The sequence below is a fragment of the Neolamprologus multifasciatus genome, chromosome 23, assembly GCF_963576455.1.
Source record: "Neolamprologus multifasciatus chromosome 23, fNeoMul1.2, whole genome shotgun sequence".
In the NCBI taxonomy this organism is placed as follows: Eukaryota; Metazoa; Chordata; class Actinopteri; order Cichliformes; family Cichlidae; genus Neolamprologus; species Neolamprologus multifasciatus.
In genome coordinates, this window is record NC_140460.1 from 18,152,438 (window position 1) to 18,170,379 (window position 17,942).

The 17,942-nt window shown below is 40.4% G+C and overlaps 1 long non-coding RNA gene across 1 annotated transcript; it reads right to left on the reverse strand.

The window, feature by feature from the left end:
- Window positions 1–16,955: 16,955 nt before the first annotated feature.
- LOC146491337 (uncharacterized) lies at window positions 16,956–17,330 on the reverse strand. Its single transcript, XR_014872529.1, has 2 exons — window positions 17,148–17,330; window positions 16,956–17,106 (listed from the first exon to the last, which is right to left on the reverse strand). It is a non-coding gene; the product is annotated as an uncharacterized LOC146491337 (long non-coding RNA).
- Between the last annotated feature and the right edge of the window lie 612 nt (window positions 17,331–17,942).

Genomic DNA, 17,942 nt, shown 5'->3' on the forward strand with positions numbered 1-17,942 from the left:
CGATTTCACCCCAAAGTATTTCTAGGTTTAGAGCACATTTCATCTGAGTTTGGTTTTGTCATCAGCAGCTTCAATCTTGAGATGTCTAAAGTACTCAAAAATGATGTTTTTATGTCTTATTATTCAGTGAAAAACAGATACAAAGAATTTAATTTCTCCTCCAATCATCTGCTAGTCTTTAAGCATTATAGAGGTCCATAAACATCTGTTGAGTAGCTCAAAACTATTTAAAAGCATCAAATGTCAAAGGGAAGCTGAGAAGCATCTACCTGGAAAGAACGCTAATACTTATAAACAGCTCAAAATTAAAAGAATATGGTTTGGAAATTTCAATCTGCCTTATTAGATGCTTGAAGGTCATATCTGCTGTTTCCTTACAAACAGGTTGGAATGGCAATCCTTAGTAAGGACACTGGGACCTGAGAGAATTCAGAAAAAAGCGCAGAGATACAAAGTAACTGCAACTAAAAAGAAGAGGCATGCAAAAACCACAAAAAGTCACCAGGCAATCACAAAGGAACATGATGCAATTAAAGAGGTACCGGAAGGTACTCAAGGAGGCATGACCTGACCACAAACAGGCATGAAGCTACCACAAAGAAAGTGCACAAAATAACTGCAGACACACCAGAATCACAGTACAAACACAAAAAGGCAAAAATGGACCAACTACAGATAAGCAAGGCACCAAACATCAAAATCAGCCAGCTGGATGTTTTGTGTTTCCTTTAACAGAAATCAAAAGATGGTCTATTCACTAAAAAATAAAGTGTTATTTTCTAAATTTGACTAAAATGTGACTAAAAGTGGCAGGGCTCTGTGTGCGGGCAGGCGGAGATGAGGATCCAGGACTCGGAGACTAAATGCAACTTAAAAAAACTCAACTTTATTGCTGGTAGAAAACAAAACATGAACACTGAATACTAAGAACCAAAACACACGGGCACAAATTGAAGGTGAGCAAACATTAACGACACAACAGAGAGCAAACAAAAACACAGGGCTTATATATAGGGGGAGTAATCAGGGAATGGGAAACAGGAGGGAGACACAGCTGGGAGAAATAGAATAACGAGACAGGAGAGAAGTAAAACTGCACACTCTGACATCAGACTGGGACTATCAAAATAAAACAGGAACACGGAACAAATCACAAAGACACAGACTTGACGCTGAGAGGCAGACTGAAAGAATTTAACACATGGAACCCAGAGACGACAGAGACTTAAAGAAGAATTAACATCAAACTAAACTCATGACCAGAACCAAACTGAAACCTAGAATAAAAATAAGCAAAACAGCACATCTCAAGAATCAGAACCTAAATCATAATCTAGAAAAACACCAAAATATAAGAAACAGAAAATGCTGGGTCAAAAGGACCCAGAACAGTGACAAAAAGTTGTCCTCTTTATATTCAGTTTAGTTCAAATCAACACATCCAACCTCATGTATGCGAAAAGAAAGAAATTCTGGTTATGTTTCTGACCTATAACACTGAGCCCCACAGACTGAGAGTGCACAGAGTGTACATTACAAAGGAAAATACAACAGGTCTTTATGGTGGTTATGTAACTTCATCGGGTCTGTAAAGTGCGTCATTGCTCTTTATACGAGCCATATGAAGCTCCAAATGGTCCAATAAAATCAGCAGAGCTGACATTTAATGTAAACAACAAACAAAAGGGAACATTTAGTCCCAGATTTCATCCCTAAAATCCCATTCTTTATGTTGTGTACCTGTAGATTCACACCAGCACACCTCTGCAGATCTGTGACATCTCTGCTTCATAATCCATCCTGATGTGACCCCTTTGTTGCAGGGTGGTTTGTTTCCTTTTGTGGGGGTGAGCAGGCAGGGCGGCTGGGGCAATCTGGAGCAGATTAAAACCTCCTCCATAGAAACAGTCTGGGGGATCAGATCGGACCTCCTCTGACTGGAAGCAGATGTGCGGTTGGGTGACTTCATGAGCCCTGTTCGCGGGGTTTTCCTCCAGTGCTGGACGTGAACTTGTTTGTGTGTGGAGTCGGATCACATTGAGTACTGAGGCCATTTTGACGAAGCAGAATTTAACCACACACACACACACACACACTGAGCATTCAGATCTGAGCTCAGAGTCAGATCTTCTCATCTGTCTGGTGGTTTTACTCAAGTTTCCACTAATGTGTGGCTCTGTTAAAGCTCAGAGACGTCTGAAACAAACTGGGATGTAAATCCGGCGTGACAAACGATGCTCTTCAATTTTATATGAGAACATGTTGTTTACTGTCAAACAGCACATTTAGCACCCTGTGTTCTTGTTCTGCATCTCATTAACCTGCTTTTATCTGCAATGGAGTCTAGCCTATCAAGCTTTTGGAGGAACACAGGTCACCAGTCCAGTAAGGAGTTTAATAATAACTAGGGGCTCATTAGTGCTCTTTTATTTAAAAGTCTCCAGACAATATTCTTGATTTATTGTTTGTAAAATTGCTAGCAGTTCAGTTCCAGTCTTCAAGCGAGCGCCATAAATCTTTTTAGGAGGTTCATCGCTGCTTTTGGAAACTGAACATGTAGGATTTACACCAGGGAAAACCGGGATCAACGGTCCTGATAGCCTGACTTTTTAGGCTTTAATGCGCCCCAGAGAAGGCGTTTGCTAACAGATGGCTAAACTAGAGTACAACAGTGTTCATTCCAAATATTTTTAGAGCTTAATGTTAGCTTCCTACAGTGCTTCCAAAAAGGTAAGATTGGTATCAATTTGAAACAATTATCTTGCTGTTAGCATCTCCTCTCTGTACTGTGTCATGGATATACAGCTTAAGTATCCCTAGATCACTGATACTGAAAGAAAAACACAGATTCTTAGGAAAGTTACTTCGTATTCTACAGTAGGTGTATTTCTTAAGGTTTATTTTGGATGTATATGAGAGATGGTAATCTATTCAAAAGTGAAAGTGACACAGAAGCTAAACATGACATGACACAAATTCAGCCAAGAGGTCACCAAAGTAGTGTGTTTTAGCTCTATTTGCACTCCTGAGCTGCTGTCTGCTCTACACTCAGAGAAAACGGGTTTCAGCAGATTGATGCTGATGGTTTTTCAAGAGGGTGATGTGCTTCAGCGTTCCCTCCTCCAGCCTGCTGCTGGTCGCTGGTTCCACTGATTAACGATGTGTGCCATGCTTGGTATGTAGGATTCTTCATACGCATTCCTGTGTGTCATATATCCCAAACTCCAGACTCTCAGCCAATCAATTATGTGGCTAATATATGTGAGGGCCGATTGGCGGTGGCATTTTCCAGCCTGATCCCAGCAGTTTGGACCGGGACCGAGCTCGGCGGTGGCCTCCCAGGCTGCACAGAGCTCGGAGCTGTAATCTAATTTTCTCTCTAATGACAGTGATGAGAGCAGCAGATTGGAAACATGTGGAGGGAAGAGTGATAAGAGGGGGAACTGTCCATGAAAATAAAGACTGACAACACAAACACACTGCTCTCTGAGCAAAGAGTCATAGTAAGGTACTTCATTATGCTCAACATCTTTGTTAAGTCACTTTCTTCTTTCACAGTGGCAAATTGTTTTTTTTTTATCTCATCAGTGTCAAATGTTTCTATCTGAGAACACTGAGGAGTCTGAAAACAAAACAGATCCCAACCATCTACAACTGTAGCACCATGACTGAGTGAAGTCTTATACATTTTCAAAGTACAACAACAAGGACAAGTACCTCGGGCTGTGGGTGGACAACAAACTGGACTGGTCATGCAATACAGAGCACCTGTATAAAAAAGCCCAAAGCCGACTGTACTTCCTCAGGAGGCTGAGGTCTTTAAAACATCTGCAGGAAGCTCCTGAGGATGTTTTACCAGTCAGTGGTTGCTGGAGTACTTATGCTGTGGTGTGCTGGGGGAGCAGCACAGCAAAGAAGGACTCATCCAGGCTGGAAAAACTGATCAGGAAGGCTGGCTCTGTGGTCGGCATGAAGCTGGACACTCTGGTAACAGTGGCAGAGAAAAGGACACTAAAAAAACTGCTGGACATTATGGACAATGCTGGGCATCCTCTGCACACGGCCATAAACAACCAGAAGAGTCTGTTCAGTGACAGGTTGCTTCTCCCAAAGACAAGAACCAACAGACTTAAAAACGCCTTTGTCCCACACGCCATCAGACTGTTTAACTCCTCTCTGGAGGGGAGAGGGAGGGGAAACAGGAGGACAAAGGAGGGGGGAACAAGTAAGCTGTAGTGCCTCTTCACTTCACTGTGCAATTACCTTTTGTGCAATACTTTTTGTTAATAGTCAACGGTGCAATAGACTTCCATACTTGAAATGTGCAATTCACTTGTATTTTTATTTTTATTCCTATTTATTCTACTTATCCCCTTTGTATAGTTTATTTATATATGTCTCTGTATTTATATATGTGTATATATATATATATATATATATATATATATATACTCTGTAACTCTGTAACTTCTGTCGGTGCTGTGCTTTTTGGAAACCGAATTTCCCAGAGGAACCCACCCGAGGGATTAATAAAGTTTTATCTTATCTTAAAGTTTTATCATTTGTTCTATTCTTAGAATGTTTTCTAAGCAAAGTTCTTACATCATGGTGGGTACTTCATATGGACATAACTAAACAGCTGGACAGGACTAATTGCTGATTGGCTGAAACCGAAGCAAACATTTGCATTGCTGCAGCTTTGTCATTCATCATATTCCATTTGCACATCTGTTTTGTTTGCACAAGCACTCAATTTCACCAACTCTAGAGCAGCGTTATAGGTTCAGATTCTGCTATAAAACTCTACTGCAAGGTTTACTGCATTCACACCAAAAGTTTAGCAAGACATGCATGCATTGCACAGCTGTAAACAAAGTCTATGAAATGTTGTGATTTTAAACAAATATTCTTTGGTGAAAAATTAATTTCACAATATGTTGTAAAAACCCAACAAACAAAAATGGAGGAGCAACTTTATTGAGGCTGTTTGAAGTCAGCTGTAGTTTAATGGTTTAACACCAACCCCAGTGTCGCAGACACCATCAGTATTAAATGAATGACACTCACATGTCACCGTGTAACAGGGTTAGAGTGTAATAGTAATCATCAATAATGTCCAAAAGCTTCTAATATCACCAGGCCTTACAAATCATCAATCTGTCTGTAAAGTGTAATCTGACTGGGTCATCCATCCAGGCAGATTGTACACTTACAGGAGTCTGTGGTGGGATGAGAATGATCGAGCTTCCCAGACTGAAGCTGTGGGTCCCCACAAAAATTGATAACAGTAATATTAAAAATAATAATAATAATGAACAATGTTTTTCCTTGGAATACAGACTCATTTTGAAATGCTGAAATAAGAACTGAAAAACTTCTTAACCAGGGATTAAATGCTTATGGCCTCTTGCAAAAATGCTTATAGAATCTCTTGCATATGAATATGTAGAATCTGGGAGGAGGAAACTGTTGATATACAACACTTTCAGGTGTCCATTTGTAGTTCTTTTAACCAATCAGATGCATGCAGGTAAACAGACTGTATGCAGTTTGAAATGGATCAGATCACATAAGCTGTCATGTGATGACTATTTCTCAATGCACATAAAACCTAAAACCTTAAATTAAATTTCAATTCAATTCTTTATATGGTGGAATGACACAACAAAATCTCAACAACAGTCACCTCCAGGCACTTTATATTGTAAGGTAAAGACTCAAATTTAAAACCCACATAAACAGAAGAAAGTGAAGAGAATGGCTTCCCAACTCAGTACCTCTGACTGAAGAATGTAGGTCAGGTTAGAGGTTAAAAGCTGGCACTTCACTGTGACATTTCTCAAGAAGACGGAGGAAGAAGACCCACAGGCAGGGCATCTGAGCCAGAATCTGAACACTCAGAACCTGAAGTGTCTCTATCAGCTGTACAAACATATATTCACGCAGCTGTGTGTGGTCTGAGACCTCACATGCTAATGGTATTTTAACTTGTGCAATGTGCAAACACATAGAGCATGCAGTGGGCAAAAATGTTATGCGTCTCCAGGTGAAATATCTGACAAACTTGAAGGCATCAAGCTGCTGGCTCATTGCCTCCCACCATCAACTCTACATGACAAAACGAAGCCTGAGGCATTGGATCACAGCTTTGCTACAAATCTCTCCTTTGGCCTTAGAGTCCAAACCTCCCATCAGCCCTGCCAGGGATCTCAGAGCATCCCCACATTGATAAATCCCAGGAATCAGCTTCACGGCGGCATTACATAACCTGCAAACTGAGGTTAAAGAAACTGGTCCTGAGCTCCGAGCTTCACATCCAGACTCAGCGGGAGACTTTCAGCACATTTTTCCACATAAAGCAGGTGAAAAGGATCCGATGTGATTCACTGATTTCCTCTGAGGCCTCGCTGGAAAAACTGAAGCAGTTTGCTCACATTTTACACAACTTTCAAACACACAAACTTATTTTTCTGGGTTTCATCTTTCCTGACACAACAAGGCCTCACTAAGCTGTGAAACCAGCACACTGACAAATAAATGAACTTTGATTTATACTTAAGAGGCACTGTAGTAAGGGAAATTTTTTCCACAAAAATTAGCATCACCACCTTCTAAAATCAAACATTTTTGTAGAAAAACTTAACAAGTCATGCTTTTCTACATGAGTAAACACTCAAATTTATGTCGTTGTCCTGTCTTCCTTTCCTAACCCCAACCAATCTCGGCAGATGGCTGACCCTCCTTTCAGCTCCGTTCAGCTGGAGGTTTCTTCCTGTTAAAATTGAGGTTTTCCTTCCCATTGTCGCAAAAGCACTTGCTCAAAGGAGGTCATCTGAATGTTGGTGTTTTCTCTGTATTTTTTTTAATATAAGGTGCTTTGAGGCAGCTGCTGTTGTGATTGGTGCTATAAAAATAAAACTGAATTTAATTATATTTGGTGTGCTTTTATAGGTCAAATGTTTTGTTTGGCAGGTGCATATGCATGTGTGGGTTAAATGTACTTTTAGAGATGGAGATCACTTTAATGGAAATAGTGATTTTAATGCTGGATGTGAAAATGTGCTTTTAGTGGCAGAGTTTTATCTGATTGACAGGGAACATTTTTGTAGGGTCAAAATCTTTTCAGCATCAGAGCAAATCTTAATGGGGGAAGTCTTTTAGTGTGTCATTGGTGGCCTTCATGTTGCCAAGTGTTTTACATGGGTGAAGTTTTTTTTTGTATTTATTTATTTTTTTGCTAGGCTATAAATTAATCAGAAAAGAAAGGTGCAGGAGCACTTCATGGTCCTGATGGGACTGACAGCAGTGGGGTCTTCTTTATATATATCTTTGATTCACTGATTGTTGGGGTTTAGGGTCTCCACCTTACAATTTTCAGCATCTTGAGGCAACTGTTGGCACAACATAAATAAAACTGAATTGAAATAAATTATTTTATTGTGTGTGCAAGCAGCCGACCGCCATGATGAATTCATTTTCTTCTGGATTATTACAATTTTATGCAATTCAATGAAACAAAATCAGGTTGGTAAGTATTTGGACAAGTAAGTGTAGTTGTGTAGTTCAACCTTGTCCTCTCTTGTTTTAAACATCAGAAACGGATGTTTTGTCAAAAAGGTTTACACAACAAGTCCTTTGGCTTTTGAAGTTCAATCTATATAATAATAGTGAGATGGATCTCGTTCCCATCTGATGCCACCTGGAAGCTTGTAAAGGAATTCTTTGGATTCATCTTTAAAGACAATAGGCAAGCATTTTCCGAACTCTAACCAAACTGTTTTAGTGCCTCAATGTCATCAAGCTAAGCAAAAGTAAAAAGTGAGTGAAAGCAAAGCTGTCATGGTCCTTTCTGGGCAACTTTTCACTCTTTATCTCTGCCCCTCTATTAGTCAAATCAAATCAAAATCAAAATTTATTTATATAGACATTTAAAAATAACAATGTCGATCAAAGTGCTTCACTTACTTATAACACCCCTGGGGTTGTTATAGTGTGGGAGAGGTTGCTAGCAAGGGGGCCGAGGGTATCAGTTAGTCAGTTCAGAGGGATATGGCTATCAAAGACAATAACTTCGGTTTTATTCTTTTTTTTGTGATCAACATTTTATTGATTCAAAACGGGGTTGGGGGGGGGGGGTACAGACATATACAGCACAACTGTAAACTGCAGTAGCAGAGCAAACATTAGTCACAAGGGATAGGGACAGCAAAGAAAAAACACAAAAACACAAAGTTAAAACCAATTATTGCCTCTTCCAGGCGATAACACTGGATGAGAAGATTTCCCAAGCTTCAACAGTCGTGGGTCGAGCTTGATTTAATTTTGCTGTGGTATGTTCAAAACCAATAACACGGATAAGACATCGTCTCCAGAATGATTCCATACAAATGTCAGGACTGAACCATTGCTTCGTAATAGTCTTCTTTGCGGATGTGAATCCAGCGAATAACATTTTGCATTGTAGTTGTTTCAAGGAGATTTCAGAGGTATCATTAAGGAGACAAAGACCAGGATTGGGAGCATAAAAAACGTCCAGCACCTCAGATAACACAGAGTTCACAAAGACCCAAAAATGGGATACAACAGGACAGTCCCAAAACATGTGCAAAAACGTGCCAGGTGAGGAATCATTGCAGATGTGACAGTGATACGTAGCCTGTAGTTTCATCCGAAACCTCCTATAGGGTGTAATGTATGTTCTGTGTATGGTTTTGAAATGAATTAATTGATGCGCCAGGTTCTTAGAAGTCAAACTCAGATTAGACCACACTGTATCCCAGTCTATATTAACCTGTAGTTCTCCCAGTTCCCTGATCCAAATAGATTCAATGGGCAGGGACTTTATACCATGTTCGGCTAATCTGTTATAGATTTTGGAAACAGAGGGTCTGCCAGAGTTAGGCAAGATCCAGTCCAACATGGGATGAGAGGGAAGAGGAGAGTCCCAGGGGACACCATATGCTTTTAAAGCTGATCTGAGCTGCAGATACACAAGGTAAGAAGATGCAGGAAGAGAGAAACGTGTCCTTAAGTCCTGAAATGAGCGAAGGCCTTGGGCGTTGAATAGATCATCAAAAAGGTGTATCCCGAGTGAGAACCAAGAGGGTTGAACAAATGGTCGGCTGCCACATAGTAACTTTAAATTATGCCAGAGTGGTGAGCTTTTACAAAATTTAACTGGAGCACCTAGCCGTCTTTCTATTTTCCTCCATACTTGTATAGAGTTGGTAATAATAGGTCCAAATTTGTTGTCGTTGTAGAGCATATTGGTAGGAACATTAGCAAACAGAAGATCTTGTAGTCTATGCGGTGCTGCCTTGGCAGATTCAATCATTTTCCACGCAGTAGTAGCCTCTGGGTTGACCCACGTACTAAGCGCCCTGATTTGGAATGACCAGTAATAAAACTCGAAGTTTGGTACTGCCAGGCCACCAAACAATTTGGGCCGCTGCAATGTTGACAAACGTATCCTAGGCTTTTTGCCATTCCAAATAAATTTAGATACCGCAGAGTGTATGTCTTTAAAATAAGTTAGAGGAGGAGAGAGTGGCAACATAAAAAATAGAAAGTTAAGCCGTGGCAGTATGTTCATCTTTACTGCGTTGATTCTACCCTGAAGCGAAGTTTTTAAATTGTCCCATCTTTGAAAGTCGGATTTAATCTTATTTAGCATAGTAGTAAAATTGTCCTTGATTATCTTTGGAATACTATTATGAATTGAAATGCCCAGATAAGTAAAAGAGCTTTTGATCTGAACACAACTGGGTAAGGAAATGTTCGTAGCTTTAATGTTCAAAGGCATCAAGGCAGATTTCGACCAGTTTATTTTGTAGCCAGATAGAGAGCTGAAATGGTCAAAGTTTTTAATCAATGGATGGATGGACGTCTCATAGTTGTCTAAAAACAGAATAATATCATCAGCATACAGAGATATGATATGATTCTGACCACCAATTCTTATGGGAGAAATTGTGGACTGTCTAATGGCTTGTGCTAAGGGCTCTAGAGAGAGACAGAACAGGAGAGGAGAGAGAGGGCAACCCTGCCTCGTTCCACGCTGCAGCGTGAAAGGGGGAGAGACCAGGTCCCCTGTTAAGACACTAGCAAGAGGTGAGTGATATAGTGTTTTAATCATAGCAACAAATTTCTGCTTAAACCCAAAGTGTTTTAATACCATCCACATATAATCCCACTCTAGCCTATCAAAGGCTTTTTCTGCATCAAGTGAAAATACTGCACATGGATTTTGATAGCTGTTAGCGGCATCTATGATGTGCAACAGCCGTCTTATGTTATCAGATGCAAGCCGCCCTCGGATAAATCCTGTCTGGTCTGCATTGACTAAAACATGGATAACTCTTTCCAAGCGCAATGCGAGAGCTTTTGCAAATACCTTGAGATCAGTTGTGAGCAGAGATATTGGTCTGAAACTAGAGCACTCAAGAGGGTCCTTTCCCTTTTTTAAGAGAAGGGTAATAAGTGCTGTTTTCTGGTCTCTATGGAAAGACCCGTTCCGGATTGCACAATTAAATGAGCCAAGCATGAGCGAGCCTATCGTATCCCAAAGTTCTAGAAATAGTTCTGGCGGAAGGCCATCCAGTCCAGGTGATTTACCTTTGTTAAGGTCTTTCAGCGCTCTATGCAGCTCATCTAGAGTTAACGGGGCCTCTAGCTCATCCTGATCTGCTTGTGGAATATGAGGTAGATCCAGATTTTCGAGAAAGCTATTACAGGAAGTATCCTCAAAATTGATATCTGATTTATACAGATTTACAAAAAATGACGAGAAAGTGCTGTTAATGGACTGAGGATTTGTCGTAATTTTACCGTTTGCAGCTGTTATAGCTGGAATATGTGCCCTTGTTTCACATTCTTTAAGCATAAGTGCCAGCAAACGACTAGGACGCTCTGATTCAAAATAGTACTTCTGTCTAGTTCTATGCAAGATGAACTCTGCCTTGGACAAGGTTATTGCATCATATTCTTCTTTTAGTGAAGCTAGGAGTGTAGACTGATCGTCCGACCGGCTAAGCTTTTGCAGATTCTGTAAAGATTCCATCTGATTTTCTAACTTGGACACCTGAGCAAGTTTTGTTTTTGCCAGCATGGAGGAGAATGAGATGGAAAAGCCACGAATGAAACATTTTGTAGTCTCCCATAAGACTTGTGGGTCGATATCCTCATTAGCATTGATATCTAAAAAATCCTTCAGCTGGAGCTTAAGCAGGCTGAGAAAGGTAGAGTTAGTTAATAGGGACGTATTAAAGCGCCACCTGGGGGCCCTATTCTTTGAATTGGGCAGATCGACAGAGCATAACAAAGCTGAATGATCCGATATCAAGATTGGCTGAATAGAAATAGATGTATCACCTGAAACTAAGGAAGGACTAACAAAAACGTAATCTATCCTAGAGAACGTCTTATGTCTATTAGAAAAGAATGTATAATCCCTAATGTCTAAATTCTGCATCCGCCAAAGGTCGATGAGATTAAGATCTTTTATAAGTGTATTCAACAGAGAAGATGAGAGATTAACTACTGCATCTGGATGAGATTTGTCTAAAACAGGGTTGACGACAGCATTGAAGTCTCCACCCAACACTATGGAATAATCATTGTATTCTAATAGTGTATTGGCAATATAAGTAAAAAAGTCCCTGTCCGGCTCATTTGGACAGTATACAGATACGAATACCAGTTTATGGTTTAAGATACTGCCAGTTACAAGTGCCAGCCGGCCGTTTTCATCACTCGAGCTAAACCTGGTAGTAAGGTCGAATTTTCTCTTCAGCAAGATACAGACACCCTTGGTTTTGTTTGGGGCAGAGGACGAAGCTATGAGTTTGTAGTGTTTGTTTTGAAAACGTGCCACGTCACCTTGTTTCAGATGTGTTTCTTGGATTAAAGCAATGTCAGCCTTTTTACGGTATAGGTACTCAAGGACACGTGTCCGCTTAATAGCAGAGTTAAGACCATTAACGTTAAGTGACAGAATAATCAATGGTAGCATCGGTACGGCAAGTGTCCAAGAATGGTCCCAATGTGAAGATAGCAAGAGAGGAACGTTAATGTGTAGTAAAATATAAGGCCACCATACCCCTGCCAAGTACTGCAATGTTTCACTAGTGCTACTGGAATTTTAACTTTACATAGAGATATGCCTGCAAGGGAGGGGACAGGGGAGGAAAAAACTATATACAAAAACTGGTGCAGACCGCACAGAGCTCCCTCCATAGGTCTGCTAAAACACAAACTTCTGATTGATTCGTGACCGGTCCTTCCACTCCAACACAAAAAACTTGAGGGTCAGACGTGCACACATAGTCAACGAAAATTAAGTGGATAAGTATATCCTACACCTTCCCGACTGAGTGAAACTATCTTATAAAGCGAGAAAAAGTAAATAAATAAATAAATAAAAAATATGAATATAAAATATAAATACAAATATTTGCATAAAAAATAAAATAAAATAATACAAACGTATCTTACATATGTACAGTAACAACAGCCAGTAAATGTTTGACCATGATAAGCTCAAAGAAAGGTAAAATAAATAAATAATTAAAAAAAATAAACAAAATACAAAAATAAATAAATAAAAAGTACCCCCGGTAGGGGCGAAGCAAGTCGCTAAATTAAATATAACCAACCTTAACCCATGAAAGTGATCCTGCCGTCAACCTAGTTGAGGCCTGCTGCAACTAAAACAGGTCAACTAACGCGTTCAGTCATTCATGTCCACTAAGTTGCCTTCTCCTGCATGCTGATTATCAGCGTTGTTGGCCGCGCTGTTTAGATCGGGAGGAAAAGCGGGGGCTCCATCAACACACTGCGGCGTTGCAGGATTCAGCTTTCGCGGCAGGGAATTAATGAAATCTTCTGCCAGTTGAGGGGATTCGAATGCCATCTTCTTACCACCGTGCTCTATCTTCATCACGGCGGGGTAAATGAGGAATGGTTCCAGGCCCATAGCCGTAGCCTTCTTCATGACAGGAGAGAAACTCTTCCTCTTTGCTGTTGTAGTCGGACTGAAGTCAGGGAAGAAAAGAAGAGTGGTGTTGGTGGCATGCTTCACTGGATATGCTTTGCGTGCCCCTTTGAGAATTGCCGATCTGTCCTGCCACCGTAATAATCTGAAGATTAGGGTACGAGGCTTCTTGGTATTAGTATCGCGGCCGTCGTACACCCGATGCGCTCGTTCGATGTCGATGTCGCGCCCCTCCAACGACGGAATCCACTTGGGGAGATTAGCCTTAATGTAGCCAACGGTATCCGAGCCCTCCAGCATTTCAGGTAAGCCAACAAGCCTGATGTTATTCCTGCGACCCCTGTCCTCCAGATCTGTAAGCTTTGTCGTGAGTAGGTCGAGTTGTTTCTTCAGATCGATAACCGATCGTCTGTCCTCACGCGCGGCGGCTTGCACTGAGTCCACTCGGTCTTGAGTGCGTTTAGCCATTACAGCTACCCTCTCGATTTCCCCGCTAACATTATTTACAACTTCATTGGTCTTTTGAAGGTCTGTGCGTAGGTCGCGCAGAGCAGGAATCAGGATAGAGTCCATAGCCTCCCTGACTGCCGAGGCAACCACTGAGTCGAGGGACTTTTGTTGTTCCTGAAGTGCTAGCTTTACACCGTTAGCAATAGCCTCGTCGAGGTCTTCCTTAGTGACGGAGGAATCTTTAAACTTCTTCTTTAAGGGAGACTGAGCAACCTCCCTTTTCCGTGAGTCTCTGGTTGAAGAGGTGTCCATAGTGGGATCGGCGTCGAGATAACTACTTTATATGACAGGATAGTGATAAACAGTGACAATGTGTGCAGAGCTAAAAACTATGCTGGCATTCCTGCCGACGGGTCACGTGATCTCCCTTCGGTTTTATTCTCATTAAAAGTAAGAAATTTTTGAGATAAGCAGACTCTGACATCAAGAAGACAATTAAACAATGTGTGCAATGAATCTAAGACATTCAGGAAAATATATTTGAATGTCATCGGCATAGCAATTGAAAGAAATATTATATATTTTGAATGGATTTGAATAGATTCCAAGGGCAACATGTACAAAGAGAATAACATAGGGCCCAAAACAGACCCCTGAGGCATCCCACAGTGAAAGGGGGCAGAAGAGAAGGAATATTGCCCCATAGCGACAGAGAATGACCTCTCTGAGAGATAAGATTTAAACCAAGACAAAGCTGTCCCCTGAAGGCCAATTACTTGATCTAATCTTGATAAAAGGATGTTATGATTTACCGTGTCAAAAGCAGAGGTCAGATCCAGTAAGACTAAAACCATAAAGCAACCTGAATAAGTGGTTAAAAGGAGATCATTAAAAGCTCTTAAAAAACTGTCTCAGTACTATGTCGAGGCTTGAAGCCAGACTGGAACTTTTCAGTAATACCATTGGTATCTAAGAAGGTCTGAAGTTGTTTACAGACTACTTTTTCCAGGAGTTTAGAAGTTTAGAAATCGGCCTATAATTGGAAAGAACACTGGAATCAAGATTAGTCTTCTTACTAACAGGTTGTACAACAGCATACTTGAAGGCATTCAATGAATAAAATACAAGGTCCAATAGTGTTCAGCGCTTCCTGGAAAATATAAAATATAAATAAAATATAATATAAAATATAAATTAAAAAAATATAAGAGCATGTGGAATTAAAAAGATTGGTAAACCCATCAACCGATAAATCCACAAGTTGGTTGGAGTCATAAAGGGCAGAGTTGGTAAAAAGAGCGTCAAAATTAGCAGTGGTAACAGAAGTAATTGAGTGCATCTGACGCAAGGAGCCCTCACCATTCAGCTCCATATGTCGTTGCGTAACATCAAACATAACCGAAGACTGAAATCCCTGATATCCCTAATATGAATATCCAGAACATAAGACAAAACTAAATCAGGCGAGTGACCTTTTGAGTGTGTTGGTTCACTTACCCACTGAGTGAGATAGAAAGTGTCAATAAGAGTAAGAAAATCCTTTGCTTGTGTATTTGCCTCACAACAGACATTTATATTAAAATCACCAACAATTAAAGCATGGTCATAGGGTAGAAACAGGCTCCCTAGTAAGTCAGTAAATTGGAGAATAAAATCCTTAACAAATTTCGGGGGTCGATACACCACGGCCCAAAGAATCAAGGGGGCACAGTTCAATTCCAGTAGTTGCACCTCGAAGCTGGTGTAAAAGACAGGTGGTAGTTCCCGGCACTGAAATTTATGTTTAAAAATCAAAGCTAATCCTCCACCTCCGAAAGAGGTCCTAGGGGAGCTGGTGAAGGCACATTCCGGGGGAAGAAGCTCTGAAAAAGAAGACTCCGCGGGACGTAGTCAGATTTCCATCAGAAATAGGAAATCCAGTCCAGGGGAGAGGAAAAAGTTGTTTAAAATAAAAGTCTTGTTAGCCAGTGAGCTAATATTTAGCAGGGCCATCTGGAGTATAATCAGATCATTGCTGATTTGAGCAGATCCCAGCAGGCAAAGATTGCTGTAGTTCGTGCCACCTCTGGAAGGCTGCACCCAGCTCTGAACAGGTGAAAACTCAGGCCATATCCAGCGTTGGCGAGGCAATCTATAGCAGAAGCGGCCCCAGAGAGCATGGGAAGGTGGTAGGGTATTTAAAAATACATAATAGCTGCTCAAATCCAGTGAGTTTAAGTAACCCTTGAGGCGAACACAAATACCACCCCGATTGCCCCAACTCTTTTGGCATTTCCTAGATGTTAGGGTAACTGGGAGGCTGCGTATGTAATCAGGGATGTCCGTTGGAATCGAGAAAAAATTTCGATTGCCACTTTAAATCAGGCGTTTGATGACTCAATGGCTGGAGATTCAGAAGAGTATGACGATCATAGGTAAGAAGCGCAAAGGCATCAGGATAACACTGAGAAAATAGTAGAAAAAGCTCAAAGAGACGGCTCGCTAAGCACACTGGCGTCATCTTGCTTCCAGGAAGTAAAAAACAGTGTATGTGTTTTGTCTGACATGTCTGTGTCCTCTGTTTCATTGGTCTGCGCTGTGACTCAACCACTTGCACACTGTTGAGCTGATTTGGTCCTGACAACAAAACGCTGGAGTTTCTCCTCAGTCAATACCAGATTGTTAAAATGCATGTGGTGAAACAAATTTGACATTCTAATTTGTGACTGCAAGAATTGTTGATTATGCATACTTACTCTCCTTTGTCCAGAATGACAGTAGCTGTAGAGTGAAAGTGTAGAGGTTGGTCCTCCTCAGGAAGGATAGTGAAACAGTTGTGGAGATTGCTGCCAGTCATACAAAGAAATTGATTGGTTTTTTTTGTTTTTTTTTTTGTTGTTTTGCCTGTCCCGTTTAGATCTGTAGCCATCAGAATTGTTGTCTGAAGGCCAAGAAAGCTTTTAAAGCATACATGTCATTTGATGTTTGAGCTGATAAATGGTAGGTCTGAAATTTCTAGATTATTACATAGTGCCTGATCTACATCTATCCAGGGTTCATCTAAGAAGCAGTGTTTTAACCATCTAGAGATGAACTAAAGTCTGTTGGCTAAAAAGTAGTGATTAAAGTTAGGCAGATCTAGTCCTCCTTTATCCTTGGTCTTTTGTAATGTTTTTAAGCTGATACGCGGGGGTTTATCTTTCCAAAGGAATTTAGAAATATATGAGTCTAGAGAGCTGAACCAATCTTGTGATGGCTTACTTGGGATCATTGAAAATAAATAGTTTATTTTTTGGCAAGACCATCATTTTTATAGCGGTGACCCTTCCCATGAGTGGGTAGAGATTTCCATCTAGCCAGACCGCCTTCTACTGTTTTTAAAAGTGGGATGTGGTTTAATTTACCTAATTCTGCAAGCTTAGGAGAGATATTGATACCTAAATATTAAATATTTCCAGATTGTAGTCGGGTATATGAAGAATTGTGGAAGGAGCAATTAATCGGAAGAACTGTAGATTTTGACCAATTAATTGAATAATCTGAGACTCTTGAGAAAGAGTTTATCAATGCAATTACCCCAGAGAGATTGGTTTGTGGGTTTTGGAGAAAAAGTAACACATCATCCGCATAAAGGCTGATTTTATGTTCTACGTTCTTACATTTTATGCCCTTAATTGTTGTAGCCTCTCTAATTGCTGCTGCTAGTGGCTCAATAAAAATTGCAAACAGTGAAGGGGAGAGTGGGCATCCCTGTCTGGTGCCCCTCAGGAGACAGAAGCTGGAGGATGTCTGGTCATTTGTTTTGACACAAGCTGTTGGGGAATTGTATAATATTTTTAACCAGCTTACGAAAGAGTTTCCAAAATCAAAATTGTGTAAAGTTGCAAATAGAAATTACCAGTTAACTCTGTCAAATTCTTTTTCTGCATCAAGAGACAATATTATTGTTTCAATGTTTTTACTGTATGAGTAGTCTATCAAATTAAGTAATCTACGTGTATTTGTTGATGAGTGCCTACCTTTTATGAAACCAGTTTGGTCAGGATGAATTAAAAGGGGGATTATTTTCTCTAATCTCTTTGAGAGAGCTTTGCAGATTATTTTAAGGTCTTAATTTATAAGGGATATTGGATGATAGCTTGAAGGATATACAGGGTCTTTGCCTGATTTTAGTAAGAGACTAATATTTGCAGAGTTCATATTTGGTGGAAGTCTGCCATTTTCTTTGATTTCCTGCAACCTTCTGTGAAAAATTGGTGCCAGAATTGTCAAGAATTCTTTGTAAAATTCTGCTGGAAAGCCGTCTGGACCTGGAGCCTTATTATTGGGCATACTTATCAGGGCTTCCTGGAGTTCACCTGGCGTCAGTGGCGAATCCAGTGCCATTGCTTGGGGGTCTAATAATTTTGGAAGAGTTACTTGTCAAGAAATTGATCACTTTTGTTTTTAGATGGGTTTATTTGTGATGTATATAAAGTTTCATACAAATCCCTAAAAATTTTGTTTATTTTTTTAAGGTCAT